Source organism: Hemitrygon akajei, chromosome 17 (assembly GCF_048418815.1).
Source record: "Hemitrygon akajei chromosome 17, sHemAka1.3, whole genome shotgun sequence".
Classification (NCBI taxonomy): domain Eukaryota; kingdom Metazoa; phylum Chordata; class Chondrichthyes; order Myliobatiformes; family Dasyatidae; genus Hemitrygon; species Hemitrygon akajei.
In genome coordinates this window covers 51,791,043-51,806,791 of record NC_133140.1, presented here as the reverse complement: position 1 = coordinate 51,806,791, position 15,749 = coordinate 51,791,043, and the positions used below count along the sequence as shown (strand labels likewise).

General features: G+C 39.4%; 1 protein-coding gene across 2 annotated transcripts in view; it reads right to left on the bottom strand.

The window, feature by feature from the left end:
• uri1 (URI1 prefoldin like chaperone) overlaps window positions 1–15,749 on the bottom strand; it is a 60,880-nt gene that overhangs the window by 30,659 nt on the left and 14,472 nt on the right. The window lies entirely within an intron of this gene.

The window sequence follows — 15,749 nt, the reverse complement described above, 5'->3', positions numbered from 1 at the left end:
GGAGATAAGGAGAGAGGGGGGTGGGAAACAGAAATGGGAATGTGAAGGTGGGGGGGGGGGGGGGGGGGCAATTACCAGAAGTTCAAGAAATTGATTTTCATACTGTCAGGTTAGACGATACCCAGACAGAATACAAGGTATTGCTCCTCCAACCTGAATGTGGCTTCATCACGACAGCAGAGGAGGCCATGACCTGACGTGTTGGAATGGGGATGGGAAGTAGAATTAAAATGGGTGGCCACTAGGAGATCCTGCTTTTTCTGGCAGACTGAGTATAGGTGCTCAGCAAAGTGACATCAGGTCTCACCAATATACAGGAGTCGACACCAGGAGCACCAGATGAACAGACTCACAGTCTTACTTGGAAAGGCTTTTTGGGGCCCTGAATAGGAGTGAGGGAGGTGGTGTAGGGGCAGTTATGGCACTTGTTCCACTTGCAAAGGTAAGTACCAGGAGGGAGATCAGTGGGTGGGATAAATGCACAAGGGAGTCACATAGGGAGTGAACCCCGCGGAAAGCGGAAAGTGGGGTGGGAGGGAAGGGAAGAGACCCTCAAGTATATCAGTGAGACCCAATGAAGATTGGGAGACCGCTTCACCAAGCAGCTACGCTCTGTCCGCCAGAAAAAGTGGGATCTCTCAGTGGCCACCCATTTCAATGTTACTTGCCATTTCAACATGCCAGTCCATGGCTTCCTCCACTGCAGAAATGAGGCCACACTTATGATGGAGGAACAACATTTTGTATTCCATCTGGGTAGCCTTCAATCTGATGGCATGAACAATGATTTCTTGAACTTCTGGTAATTGACACACTCCCCCCTCCCCCCACCTTTACCAGTTCCATTTCTTTCTCTCACCTTATCTCCTTACCTGCCCCATCACCTTCTGGTGCTCCTCCTCTTTCCCTTTCTTCCATGGTCTTCTGCCCTCCCCCTTCCTTTTTTCTCTTTCACCTATCAACTTCCCAGCTCTCTACTTCACCCCCTTTCCCTCTCCGGGCTTCATCTATCACCTTGTACTTCCTCCTTCCCTCCACCCACCTTCTTGCTCTAACTTCTCATCCTTTTTACCAGTCCTGATGAAGGGTCTCAGCCCTTGATAGTGGGTAGCCTGGTATCGGTGATGCGTGGAGTTTTGACTACCCATTATAGAGCCTCACTGTCCAACGCAGTGCAGTTTCCATACCATCTATTGATATAGGATGCTTTCTACTGCGCACCTGTACAAGATCATGTGACTGATGCATATAGTCAAGCTCTTCCAACCCTCCTCAGAAAGTAGGTGACTTTTTTTGATTGTGTAGGACGTGTTCTGAGATCAAGTGAGCTTGTGTAAGTTGTGCACTCCCAGAAGTGTTTCCTGACTGCTTATGACAATGTTCATGACTACTTCTACAAGACACGTCCCACTATAGAAAGCACCTGCTTCACTCGTCATCACAATACACCATCTTCACTTACCTGCTAATGATCTAACTTTGGATGCATATTAATTTAACTCTCATAATTCACTTCATAATTTTTTCTTATTTATACACTTAATCGCTAAAGGTTCAAAGCAGCATACTCACTGATAAGGGAATCAATGATAAGTGTTAAAGGTAAGACTGAAGCATTTGCATCTACATTTAATGAAATACAGTTGCAAGAAAAAGTTTGTGATCCCTTTGCAATTACCTAGTTTTCTGCAATAATTGCTCATAAAATGTGGTCTGATGTTCATCTAAGTCACAATAATAGACAAACATAATCTGCCTAAACTAATAAAACAGAAGCAATTGTACATTTCATGTCTTTATTGAACACATTGTTTAATCATTCACAATCCAGGCTAGAAAAACTATGTGAACCCTTGTGGAACCTCCTTTAGCAGCAATAAACTGCAACAAAAGTTTCAAGTTCCTGGGTGTCAAGATCTCTGAGGATCTAACCTGGTCCCAACATATCAATGCAGTTATGAAGAAGGCAAGACAGCAGCTATGTTTCATTAGGAGTTTAAAGAGATTTGGCATTCAAAAACTTCTATAGATGTACCGTGGAGAGCATTCTGACAGGCTGCATCACTGTCTGGTATTGGGGGGGGGGGGGGGGGGGCAGGACAGCTACTGCACAGGACCAAAAGAAGCTGCAGAGGGTTGTAAATTTAGTCAGCTCCACCTTGGGTACTAGCCTACAAAGTACCCAGGACATCTTCAAAGAGTGGTGTCTCAGAAAGGCAGAGTCCATTATTAAGAACCTCTAGAACCCAGAGCATGCCCCTTTCTCACTGTTACCATCAGGTAGGAGGTACAGAAGCCTGAAGGCACACACTCAACAATTCAGGACAGCTTCTTCCCCTATGTCATCTGATTCCTAAATGGCCATTGAACCTTTGGACACTACCTCACTTTTTAAAAAAAATAAAGTATTTCTGTTTTTTACATGATTTTAATCTATTCAATATACTTATACTGTATAAAGTATATTGAATAAGATTTATTATTTATTCTTTTTTTTCTTCTGTATTATGTATTGCATTGAACTGCTGCTACTAAGTTAACAAATTTCACGTCACATGCCAGTGATAATAAACCCGATTCTGATTCTGCTTCTTGTAGCTGCTGATCAGACTTGCACAACGGCGAGTAGACATTTTGGACCATTCCTCCATACAAAACTCTTTCAATTGATCAATATTTCTGGGATATTTTGCATGAAGAGCCCTCTTCGAGTCATGCCATTGGGTTAAGATCTGGATTATAACTTGGCTATTTCAAAACACAGATTTTTCTTCATTTTAAACCATTCTGTTGTTGATTTACTTGTGTTGCGGACGATTCTCTTGTTGCACCATCCAACTTCTATTAAGCTTCAGGTAACAGACTGCTACCCTGACATTGTCCTTTAAAATGTCCTGATTCAATTTTCAATTCATTATTCCCTCAACAAATGCAAGCTGTCCAGGCCCTGATGCAGCAAAGCAACCCCAAACCATGATGCTCCTTCCACCATGCTTCACGCGGCTATGAGGTTTTGGCATTGGTGTGCAGTGCTCTTTCTCCTCCAAACATAGCAGTGTGATTTTCTGTCAAAATGTTCAACTTCTGCCTCATGTGTCCACAGAACATTGTCTCAGAAGCGTTGTGGAATATCCAAGTGGTCTTTTGCAAACTTGAGACATGCAGCAATGTTTTTTTGAAGAACAGTGCTTTCATCCGTGGTATCTTTACATGAACACTAGTTTTGTTCAGTGTTTTTCTTATAGTGCATACATAGCATGTTCTGGAGATTTTGGCAGGTTTTTTGCTGTTACCCTTGGGTTCTTTTTCACTCCTTCAGCATTGCACATTGTGCTCTTGGTGTGATCTTTGCAAGATGCCCAGTCCTAGGAAGAGTAGCAACAGTAGAGTTTCCTCCATTTGTAGACAATTTCTCTTTTTGTGGACTGATGAACACTCAGGTCTTTAGAAATGCTTTAGTAGCCTTTTGCAGCTTCATGCATCTCTACAATGCTTCTCCAGTCCTCTATAAGTTGTTTTGATTGAGGCATAGCAGGGCCACACCTTCAATCTCATCTCATTGACTGGAACACCTGACTCCAAATAGCTTCGTAGAAGGCATTACCCCAGAGGTTCACATACGTTTTTGAACTTAGACTGTGATTATTTAAATGGTGTACTCAGTATAAAGGAGAAGTAGTACAATTGTTTGTGTTATTAGCTTAGCCAGATTGTGTTTGCTTATTATTGTGACTTTGAAGATCAAACCAAATTTTATGTAATTAATACAGAAAACCAGGTGATTTAGTGTTCACAAACCTGTTCTTGCAACTGTGTATCTCAGCATCCTCCTGAAGTTATTACACCTCCCACCCGCCAATCACAGAAGCAAGTCTTCAACAAATTTTATTCACTCCATGAGGCATCAAAAAATAGCTGAAAACATTGGGTAAAGCAAAGGTTACCAGACAGCATTGTAGTGGTGCTGAAGATGTGTGTTCTAAAATTAACCATGCCTCTCGTCTGGGTGTTACAGTACAGTTACAATATTGCTAACTAATAAATAACATTAAAATTTTCCTCCAGATTTTCTGTCCACAACAAATCAAATTTAGATCATTATTGCAACAATTAGATGCAGTGCTATCAAGCAGCACTTACTCTCCAATGTCCAGCTGCCAGAATGATTTGCCTCTACATCTCATCAGATCCATGGCTCAAGCATGCACCACAGATATGTTTCTGGACAAGAATGAGGCATGGACAGTGTTCAACCAGGTTTGGCATCAAGTTGCTCCGGTAAAACTAGTGTTGATGGATATCAAGAGGAAAACACTCCAACTGCTAGAGTTATCCCTTGCATAAGAACAAAATATTTGTGGTTGTTGATGGTCAATTATTCAATGTAGTATCCTGAAAGAAAACCACTTCAGCTATTCCTTATTTTCCTCCATGCATGCTGCCTGACCTGTTGAGGTTCTCTAGCGTTTTGTGTGGTTGCACATGTGATTCCAAACACAGCCCAAATTCAAGTAACCAGTCTGCACTACTGGAAGCGATGCTGAGTTTCCCATTTTCAGAATCAGGTTTAATATCACTGGCATATGTCATAAAATTTGTTGCTTTGTGACAGCAGAGCAGTGCAATACATAATAAAAATAAATTACAATAAGAAATATATAAAATAATTAATAGTGCCAAAAAAGTGAGAGTGTACCTGGATTCATAGATGTTACTTGCCACATTAATCCTTTATCCCACTCTGAACCATCTCTGGCCTCGTACGTTGTTAGGAATCTCAAAGCAAACTTGAAGAACATCATCTCACCTCTCTCTGGGAATGTTGCTGTCTTCCGGATCACAGCAAATTCTACAGATTCTGGTGACTCACTGTTTGCATGAGAGTGACATTTTTGCTAATCCATCTGTAATTTTTAATGCTTTTCTCATACAATTAAAATATCATGATCTGCTGGATACAATCTAGATCTCTGTACTTCTCAACTTTAACAAATCATTTATCTTCTCTGTCTCTAATTGCCTTTAGTTCACAGAATTTATGACTCTATGTTCACGTTCACTCTAACAGTGCCAGTTAACCAATCAATCAGACCACTTCACCAACAGCTTGTTGCTCTGACAACCCTGATCTCACCATATTCCTTTTGTCCTATCCATTCCTCCCATGTACTCTCTACAACTTTGTTTTCTCTCTTCCCTAGTTCTGTCAAAGGGGATATAATCTAAAATATTAATGCAGTTTCTCTTTCCAAAGATGCTGCATCATGTTATGAGCTTCCAACATTTTTTAAGTTATATGATCTCAAGACATAATTACTTCTTTTAAGTTCATAGGGGAGGAGTTAGAGGTCAGGCTTCCACTCTGCAGTCGAAAGCCGGTGATGTGAACATGGTATGAGGGCTATTGTAGTCTCTGCCTCCGCTCCACGTTCAAAGGCCAGCAATATGGGCATTGCTGCTCCACTGTGCATCAGCAGGCCAACATTGTGGATGGGTGATGAAGGACTTCCATGGATGTCGGGCAGTCCCAGGTCTGTGGGTTCTGGGATCAGATGTCTATGCAAGTATGTGCATGAGGGCAGATGAGATGACAAGCTTAGAGTTCAGGCTTCCATCATCAGCTCATCCAGAGGCCAATATTGAATATCAAAACACAAAGGTTGATAAGTAGTCTGAAAGTTGAAGTCTGTCATGGAGTTGGAGCACTCTGGGGGTGGGGGGGGGGGGGTGGGGGGGAGGGACTTGTTTTGTGTTCGATGTTATGTTACTCTTATTTTGTTTCATTGTGTTCTACAGTATGTTGGCATCAGAATGTGTGACAACAGTTGTGAACTGCACCCAGCACATGTAATGTGTGTTATCTGCATTTCACTGTACTCTGATAAAGAAATCTGAATCTGAAAAGCAGAAAAGGTAAAGGTATGAGAACCACTGACAACATCCTTTGTGGCATTCTTTTACTTGTAGATGTGGAGGAGTTTTTCTATATTGTATTTATTCTTACAATGTATTAAGTATAGAGAGTGCGCAATGGAAGATGCCGGGGGAAACTCACAATGGGTTTATCAATATCACAATGGAATAAAATGTACTAAGGAAGCACAACAAAAGAAGTGACAGTATGCTTCTTTCTTCCTTTTACTTGTTCTTCTTCCTTCTCTCCCTCCAATATAATTATTCATCATTTAGTTGATGCTTCACAATAGTGAAGCTATACAGCAATAACAGACCACCACAAATCTAACAGATACAGTAATACTTCCACAGTAGTCCAGTCAGAAGCACTGCTTCAGCAATGTCAATGCTCCATCATTTTTCATGTGGCATGTCTTTTGTGATAATGTGAATATGTCTACATTAGCACAGTAGACAATGCCAAAATGATGGGAATTTATCTGCGTGACATACTAACTGCTATCAAAAACATCTTAATGTGGAGGGAAATAAAACTCATTTGGTTGTAACACAGCTTGAAGTTGATATGAAACACTTATAAAACTACATGTACTAAGATGCAATAAATCGCACTGGCACCAGGGTCCTACTCTGCCTGTTGGCACTTTCCAACAAGGCAGAATGACAATCCTGTCAATACTCTTATGAACTGAGTCAGTAATATCTTATATGCAAGTTGATGGCAAGCTGCTGCAAGGTATTGTAACTTTGTCATGCTCCAGCCAAGCAGTCTGATATTCAAAAGTTCAAGGTGGCTGTCATCTTGACAAAACAGAAGTGAACAATGCTGCTGAGATCCAACAATGGCAGTAGCAGGTGACAGATTTCAGTTCTTTTTGATGTGCAGACATCTTATCATTGTAACTGAAGTTCAGATTGTGCTGAAGTACTGACCTTGAGTTAAGAACAAGGATATAAGAGCACAAGGAAAAGAAAAAACAAGTAGGTACTCAGCCTACTGACAGCTGAATAGTTCTCATGTTGGATGCAGCAAAATTGGCAACACCAGCCCATGAGAAAGTGGATCCACAGAAAAGACTCAGGTGCTTTTAGAAGGGAATCAGTAAAATTAACATGTTTGGAAAATCCAGCATCTGGAAGCATCATTTTGTTTTTTTTAAATAATTTGTACAAATTTTCAAAAAGCTTACATTAACCTGTCCAAACTTGACAATACATTTAAAAATGCCCCAAGCCAGAATTTTAAACAATGCCTAAATGAATTTTCTTGCCCATTTATCCTTCAACAGATAAACCTCTCTCAATGGCTTTCCTTGACAATGGATTTTTCTAACTTTTGCTGCATCTTTTTGAACTTGAGAGGGCAGGGAAGCCTCTGCAATACAGAACTGAACATGCTCCTGCACAGTTTGGAGTGCCAAATCATTAACAATTTATGATAAGCAGGCACATGGACTTAACCACATTAAGTCATCAAGATTCAAAGAAATCAGTAAAGGAGATATGGGGAACAAGCAGAGAAGTGTATGAAATTAAGTGGATAAAGAGTTGGACAAGAAAAAAATCATAATTGTAACAGCATGTCGTTAAGCCTTCAAATCTATTTTACCATTTAATAAAATCACGGTTCAACTGTTTTTCTCAGGTCAATACCATTGTCCCTCAATGTCAAAGATCTTTTGATTTCACTCCAAATGTTGTCTATTACTACCTTCTGGGTTGAAGAATTCCAAAGATATATAAAATTCTTCATGCAAAGATTATGCTTATTTGGTCTCCATACGAGACAGACTCAGTTCTAAATTCTCCAGTATTTACTCTTTCAAGCCCCCTCAGAATTTTGTGTATTTCAAGGAAATTGCTACAGATTCTTTTATTCTTGGGAATATAGGTCTAGTCTATTTAATGCCCCTCAAAGGATAATCCCCTTACCCCTGGTATCACGTTATAATCTTCTAATAAATTCCCTCTACAACACATGGTGACCTTGAGCTAAGGACAAGGTGTGGAATCACCAAGATCTTTTAAAGCTTGAATAAAAATGCTTTTATTTTGAAACAACAATCAAAATCATGCTCTATGGAAGTACTGATGATTTTTCCCTGGTTTACTTTATTGCAATAATCATTTTTATTTTGCAAGCAAATTCTAATAGGGAAATTCAAAGTTCCAACAAGTGTTTGTAATTCTACTGATTGTCCGTGTCCCAATAATGCCAACAAGGTCAAAGCTGGTATTTTCTGCTTCTTTCAACCCTACACTGTACCAATAGTTGTCAAACAGAAAAGATTGATTTAATTCATCCTTTCTGTCCAGATTAGTAGTATTTTATTGACACTTACCAAATATTTGATCTGTAATTTAAGAGGCAAGCTCAAATGCAACATAAACTCAGTGGCCGCTCAGGTGTACCCCTGCTCGTTAATGCAAATATCTAATCAGCCACTCATGTGTCAGCCACTCAATGCATAAAAGCAGGCAAAGTCAAGAGGTTCAGTTGATGTTCAGACCAAACATCAGATGGGAAAGAAATGTGATCTAAGTAACTCTGACTGAGTGTTGATGTCATACAAGATGGTTTAAGTATTTCAGAAACTGCTGATCTTCACACACAGTCTCCAGAGTTTACACAGAACAGTACAAAAAACATCCAGTGTAGCAGCAGATCTCTGAGCAAAATCACCTTGTTCCTGAGAGAGGTCAGAGGAGAATGTCCAAACAAGTTTAGGTGACAGTACCTTAAATAACCACACATTCCAATAGTGGTGTGCCAAAGAGCATCTCTGAACAAACAATACATTGAACTTTGAAGTGGTTGGGCTACAGCAGCAGAAGACCACAAACATACTCAGTGGGCACTTTATTAGGAACAGGAGGTATCTAATAAAAAGCCACTGAGTGTATCAGAATGTATTAAAAATGTAAAGTTATTGAATGCATAAAACATAAATACTTTGCCTTCTATCATCACTAAAATTGACTTGAATCATGCTCAGCTTAGATCAGAATCTTAAAGCAGGTTTCTAAGCGTACATGCAGGAGAATTTCACTGAGTTTGTTCTTCCTCTACTGGAAAATGCATGGATCTAGCAAATTCATGGAATTCCACATTCACCTGTGCCTTTGCAGTAGTCCCAAGTTTCCTGCCACTTGGGTTGATGTGGAATGTTCAACACCTAACCATATAAACATTCCCCATTGGCATTCCTTAGATCCTCCACATTTTCTGGCCAAGATAGATCTCCAAGCACACCCTACACTCTCTCAGTGTTAACAAGACATGGCCACAATCATCATGAGAAAACATTGGAGATGTATTGGGCACGTGATGAGAAAAAAAAGCCAACTCCATCATCTTGACATTGCACCCCTGAAGGGCTGAGGAAACACGGACCACCAAAGACAACTTGGCACTATACTGCAAAGGCAAAAATGAGGACTCTGAACTACACCTATGGCACAGTAGAGAAGACGGCATGTACAGAGAGATGGAGGACCTTCATTATTTCCCTAAATGCCTGCAGTGTAATAGGCAGTCAGTAAGTACTGGCATTCCTCTGCTTAATTTGACCTATTTGTTTTCAGTAACTTGCTGATGTAACATTTATTAGGCAACAATAACTATTGTCTCCTGCCCTTCTTTTAAAATCAGGTATAGAACATAGAATAGTAGAGCACATTACAGGCTCTTCGGCCCACAATGTTCTGCCGACCCTCAAACCCTGCCTCCCATATAACTATATATAGTATATAGCTATACTATTTTTGAAATTTAACAGAATCTTCCAAAATCTTACCTTTCTTCATGACCTCCAGGGTTTAAAAAGAACAGGCATGAGTTTATTGGGGGGGGGGGGGGGGAATGTGATTGATAAGTCCGTGGCCTAAGGAGAAGGCGATGAGTTATACAGCTCTTGTTACATGCACGTGCAGTTCAACTCTGAGCGACAATGCAGAAAGTTTGAAATTAATAACTCATCTCCTTCTACCTTAGGCCAAGAACTTATCAATCACCCCATGCCGCGGACCACTTCTGGAGGTCCAAGACACCGACTTCTCTACAAGGAGATCCGTTTGCTCCACGACCTCTGGACTAAGTGTGTAAATGTAGGAAAAATGTGCTAGGTTTTCTAAAACTGACTCCTTTTACCTTAGGCCACGAACTTATCAATCACCCCTCGTATATCTTTTTTTTTAAATGCCTGGTTAAAATCAAATAATTTGAGTTATTGAACTGTCTAACTTTGACCTTTGCAGACTCAGATTAAATGACTTACCTTGGCAATTGCAATGTTATCAATCTGAAGCAGTGTGAAAAAGCCTAATTGTTGCAATATTTAATGACAGAAAACACTTCTGAGCTTTTATTTACCTTATCATTATACTTGAACAGTGCAATTCCAAGGGTGCTGCACTTTGACATTCTAATAGCAGATAAAATTACAACACTAGGTTTTTCCTTACCATTTGTTTTGAAATCTTTTTTCATTATGGAATTTGTTATTATTTCTATTACATAGGGTAGCATAGCAGGTTTCACAACACTTTACAGTGCCAGTGATCAGAGTACCATTACCGTGGCTGTCTGTAAGAAGTTCATATGTTCTCCCCATGATCAAGTATGCTTCCTCTGGGTACCCCAGTTTCCACCCACATTCCAAGCATATACGGTTAGTGTTAGTAAATTGTGGTCATGCTATGTTGGCACTGGAAGCCCGGCAATACTTGTGGACTGCTCCGAGCACATCCTTGGGCTATATTGGTCACTGACGCAAATCATGTATTTTGATGTACATTTCCGTATGGCAAATAAAGCTAGTCTCTTATCTCTTACAACATAAACAAATGTGAGTTATACCCAACAGAAATAAGATTTCTGCCCGAATCCTGCTGACAATCATACATCTCTTTACACAAATACATTAATCCTATTTTCTAAATTTTTCCCACATCTCCATTAATACACCACCTTCCCAAGCCCTCCCTCTCCCCTCCCCCCAATCATTGACATATCAAAAGTAGCTTACAGTGGCCAATTAAACCTGTCAAACTGCATGCCTTGAGACACACCACGACAGTACATTTTGACCCAAGTAAGTGGAAGCCCCAATTAGCCAAAGTCTCATGGAAATAGTTAAAAAAGTATAAAAAAGACAAACTGCCACTTAGGTGAGTAACCTAAGGTGCACTTACGTTCATTTAAATGAAATACAGAACAAATTAGAACACTACCAATACTACTGCAGTACTCTAAAACTGTATAGCTCCCAATAGTTATTGACGGGAGGAATTTAGCCAGCGTACTCTGTCATGTTCATTTTATTTTGCTGTAAATTAACAAAATTCAGTGCAGACAATGGACTGTATTTTTGACAATTGCATCCTCCAAATCTCAAGCTGTAACATTCAAGATGATTGTTGATAGTAGTGAAATTGCTTCATTTTTCACTCTCTGCAGTTTCTGTCATCTCTAAGTCTGAATGCTTGAAACCACAGTGAGCAAAACAGTTCTGAATTGCCTCACTCCTCATTTCTCACAAACTGTCAGGAACAAAAATCACAGATGGTACTATTTAAAAACTGTTTGCTCCAAGCATGGTGTAGCATCTAACAAACACACAAGTGCACACAACTGACACTCGTTAGAAACTGTTCAGCAAATTCCCTTTCTCAATTAAGCGGCATAGTGTCCCAAATAAACAAAGGGAATTCTCGCTATTTTCTCGATTCGTTTTTGTTCTTTAAGAGGTGTCTCAAATAAGTGGCTGTCGCAATTAACTTGAATTCACTGTATTTCACTTACCAGAAAGTCTAAAACCTAGAAACAGATGTAAAGTTATTCATGGAAAAAGAGAGGAAATGAAGATAAGACTTTTTATACCAGAGATCATTTGGTTTCAAGAATTCACTGCCTAAAAGTCTGTAAGGACAGAAATGCTTGTCACATTTAAAAAGTCCTTGGATGTGCTCTTGAAAAGCTATGACTTGTAGGATCATGGTCCTACTGAAAGATAGGATGAGATTGGTAAGTTCTTTTTTGATCAGCACAAACGTTATTGTCTCCTTCTGTGTCATAAGCTATTCAGAAACATGGCAACATTTGCATTTGTTCCCAGCACATCCTTGGAAGGTTTTGATTGTCAGTACAAGCTATGTGTTTCATTTTACATTTTGATTACATATGACAAATAAAGCTAATATTTATTCTTTCCATAATTCTATGAAAAGTTACAAGCTCGAGTAAGATTCTCAAGAGACATTAAATCATGATTCTCCCTGATCAGAAAACATTATCCCCACTCCTGGTTACCTGTTAAAACTAATACACAATTCATAGCACAAAGCCACTGTCATTTTGTTATTAAATTTGTCCACAACACTAAATTTCTTTTCATAAATCCAAATAGCCCAACCCATCTCGCTCGCATTACAGCGGATTCTACTTAAGTCATTGGTTAATTGGGGCAGCCGCTTATTTGGAACATCTCTTAAAGAACAAAAATGGATCAAGAAAATAGCCTGGATTCCTTTGTTATCTGGGACACTCTGTCACTTAATTGGGACAGGACATTGTTGCCAAACTGTTTCAAACTAGCGTCAGTCACGTGCACTTGTATAGCCATTAGAGACTACCTGTGCTTAGAGCAAACAAATTTTAAATAGCATCTGTTGCTTGTGCTTGTGTTACATTATCAATTTGGGATGAGATGTGCCTATCAGTGGACCAATGTTGAAAAACCAAGTCAGAGGAGCTAGCTAAGAAGCTAGGCCACAAAGCCAATGGATATGGGAATCATTAAAAAAAATTTAGATGTACCGTGGAAAGTTGGTGAACCACATTCTTGAAGCAATTAAAGAAAATCTACTGACACCATCTTCAACAGCCAAGGAAGTGAATGCAAGGGTAAACGTTTTACAGGCAGTACAATTTGTCACCGATAGTTGCAAAAAATGAGCAGCAAGTCAACCTAGAACTGTTACATTCACTGCTGTTTCAATCATTTAGGCTTGGAGATACCAGAAACAGCTGTGAGTGAACATGAAATGATTTCACTACCTCACCAAGTTAGGAACTATAGTCGGCCCTCCTTATCCGCAGACTCCGCATGCGCGAATTCAACCAATCATGGATCGCGAAAACCCAGAAGTGCTCTTCCAGCACTTGTTGTTCGAGCATGTACAGACTTTTTTCTTGTCATTATTCCCTAAACAATGCAGTATAACCACCATTTTACATAGCATTCACATTGTATTGGGTATTATAAGTAATCTAGAGATGATTTAAAGTATACAGGGGGATGTGCGTGGATTACTGTGCATCAGGATCTAAAAAAAAATCGGAAGTTCTCTTACTAAGTAAGTTGGAACAGGTACATTCGGTATTATTTAGCGTCAGTTGGTCAAATGTTTGTCTTAGCATATAGTATATATTTTACCTTTCTAGGCATATAAAACACTTAAGAACGTATGTTTCAGCACCGGGCTTGGGAATGGAAGTTCTCGGGACTCAGGACAGATCGCTCCTGAGTGTGCTTTCCACTGTGCCGGGTTGATGTGAGGATCAAAAACCCAAAACCCAATAATTAAACCACTGTGTTGCTTAGTAATAATTGTAGCTTTCATTGGGGCAGAGCCTTTCTCACTTTATCCTTTAAAATTGTTCCGATCATTGAATGACATAGCCTAACACTTTTCCAATGACCGATGGCATTTCACCTCTTTCCAATCGCTTTATTATTTTCACTTTATTTTCAATTGTGATCGTGATTATTTTCGTGAACAGAAACACTGTGCATTCAGAGCTCTGGCATCGGGTCTTAATGTCCACTGCACTGAGACCGGTTAAATAAGGTCTGGAGTTCCGTTGGGTCCTAAGGTCCACCAGATTGAGACAGGTTGCATAAGGGTCTTGAGCATCTGCAAATTTTGGTATCCAAGAGGGGTCCCGGAACCAATCCCCCACGGATAAGGAGGGCCGACTGTACAAAGAACTAAGGTATCGATAATCATTTTGAATGTTACAATGAAAATAAAGATTTTGAGAATGCAATCGCCGAAAGCATTGTATCAAAACACCAAGGCAGGAAATATGAAGATGAGGAAAGTGATGAAGATGACACCTCTGAAGTTAACATCTACACAGGATGCCAGGAAACTTTTTGTTGGATTATGACACTACCTTATGCAGTGAGGCAATGAAGGCAGTCCATTATCTACACTAGGTGGCTGCACTGATTTTTTTCATTTACAGGCGATCAAAAGAACACAGCAGTGTATACTGGATGAATTCCTCTATTGATAACTATAGTAATGTAGTAGTTTGGTAGTGTTCTAACTTGTTCGATATTGCATTTAAATACATATTACTCAGTTAAACACAGAAACATAGAAAGCTGGTAGCTTATTTTTTGTATACCTTTTTAACTAGTTCCATGCAACTTCGGCTTATCAGGGCAGCTGCTTAATTGGGCCAAAATGCACTGGCCTCAATGAGTCCCAATTAACCGGAATCCACTGTATTAGCAATTCCACACATACAAATTGTAATTGAATTAAATTAATTACGAGCAAGCTGCCCAAGACCACTTGTTGCCCGCCCTTGGCCAAGCTTTTTACTCCAGCCCAGAGACTTTTTGATCTAAATAGCAGGATTGTCAACTGCTGTGAGAACACTCAGTTCCTTCAACAGCATTACTTCACAGGGAGGTCTGGAAAATTGGATGGGGGTGGGGGATGCAATGGGACCAAGGCACTGTAATTTAATAGTTAGTGGAATAGTCTATTTATCTATGTATAACTCTAATTCCCTAGTAATATTTTCTTAATAATTCTAATGGCTTTAAATATACTAAGGTTTTCTTCTATCTACAGAATGAAAGGCAATCTATCATTTCAATATTTTCAATAATTATCTGAAGAGTGAGAAAGTTCTACCCTTCAAAACCTAGAGGGCTGCCACGCCATAAAGTTCCTTTCATGGGATGTTCAGGCCCACAGGATGACGGATTGCATCCTGTGGGACTGAATATCCTAAGGATATGACTAAAATTGGAGGAAGAATCACAGTGCTCATCTTTTCTTCAGTATTTTAAGTTTCAAATGATTCTGATATAAAACTCAAGATTAATGATGAGTTTAAACTAAAATTATTGCAGCTGTCTTTAATAAAAATACACAAAGTCAATTTCTAGCCTTTTTGTAGAATTCACCAGCTAATTACAAGAGTAGTTAGTAATATTCACATTGTTTCCTCAGATGTGTAAACCAAGTTGGAATTGGCAAGATTACAAAGAGTAAAGGGACAATGAGAGGTGCAAGGCAAGCAAGCTAACCTTAAAGTTACAGCACCATAAGCTGAACTGGAGGGGAGAAAAGCCAGTTATTGCTGGCAGTAAGATTTACAACAGCTAAGATCCCTTCCACTGGGTTAAGTTAAATTGTTCAGTAAACTACTAAGTCCATTCAAAGGCTGCATATAAAGTGTGATCCAGGTGCTTGATACCAAAATGTTTATTTTCTCCACAGCAGTGTTCTTGCTAATAAAATAAAATGCTCAGTCACAGAGTTTATTTGCACATTAAGCAGCTAGTTCCTCTCAATGGAAGCATAAGAAACAGCAATTCGCATCATATCCCTGGGGGTAAATGGAATTCAACAATTCTGTGCGTGAATGTAGAAATGATTGCTCTCTAAACCAATCCTCAGTTATGAGGATTAAGCATCTTGAATCAGCCATAATGCGGAATAAAAATTAGAATTCAATGTTGTTAATTTAATTTTAAAACTTCTTTATACTCCTTAAATTGCATTCCTGTACAATTCAAAATTTGCAG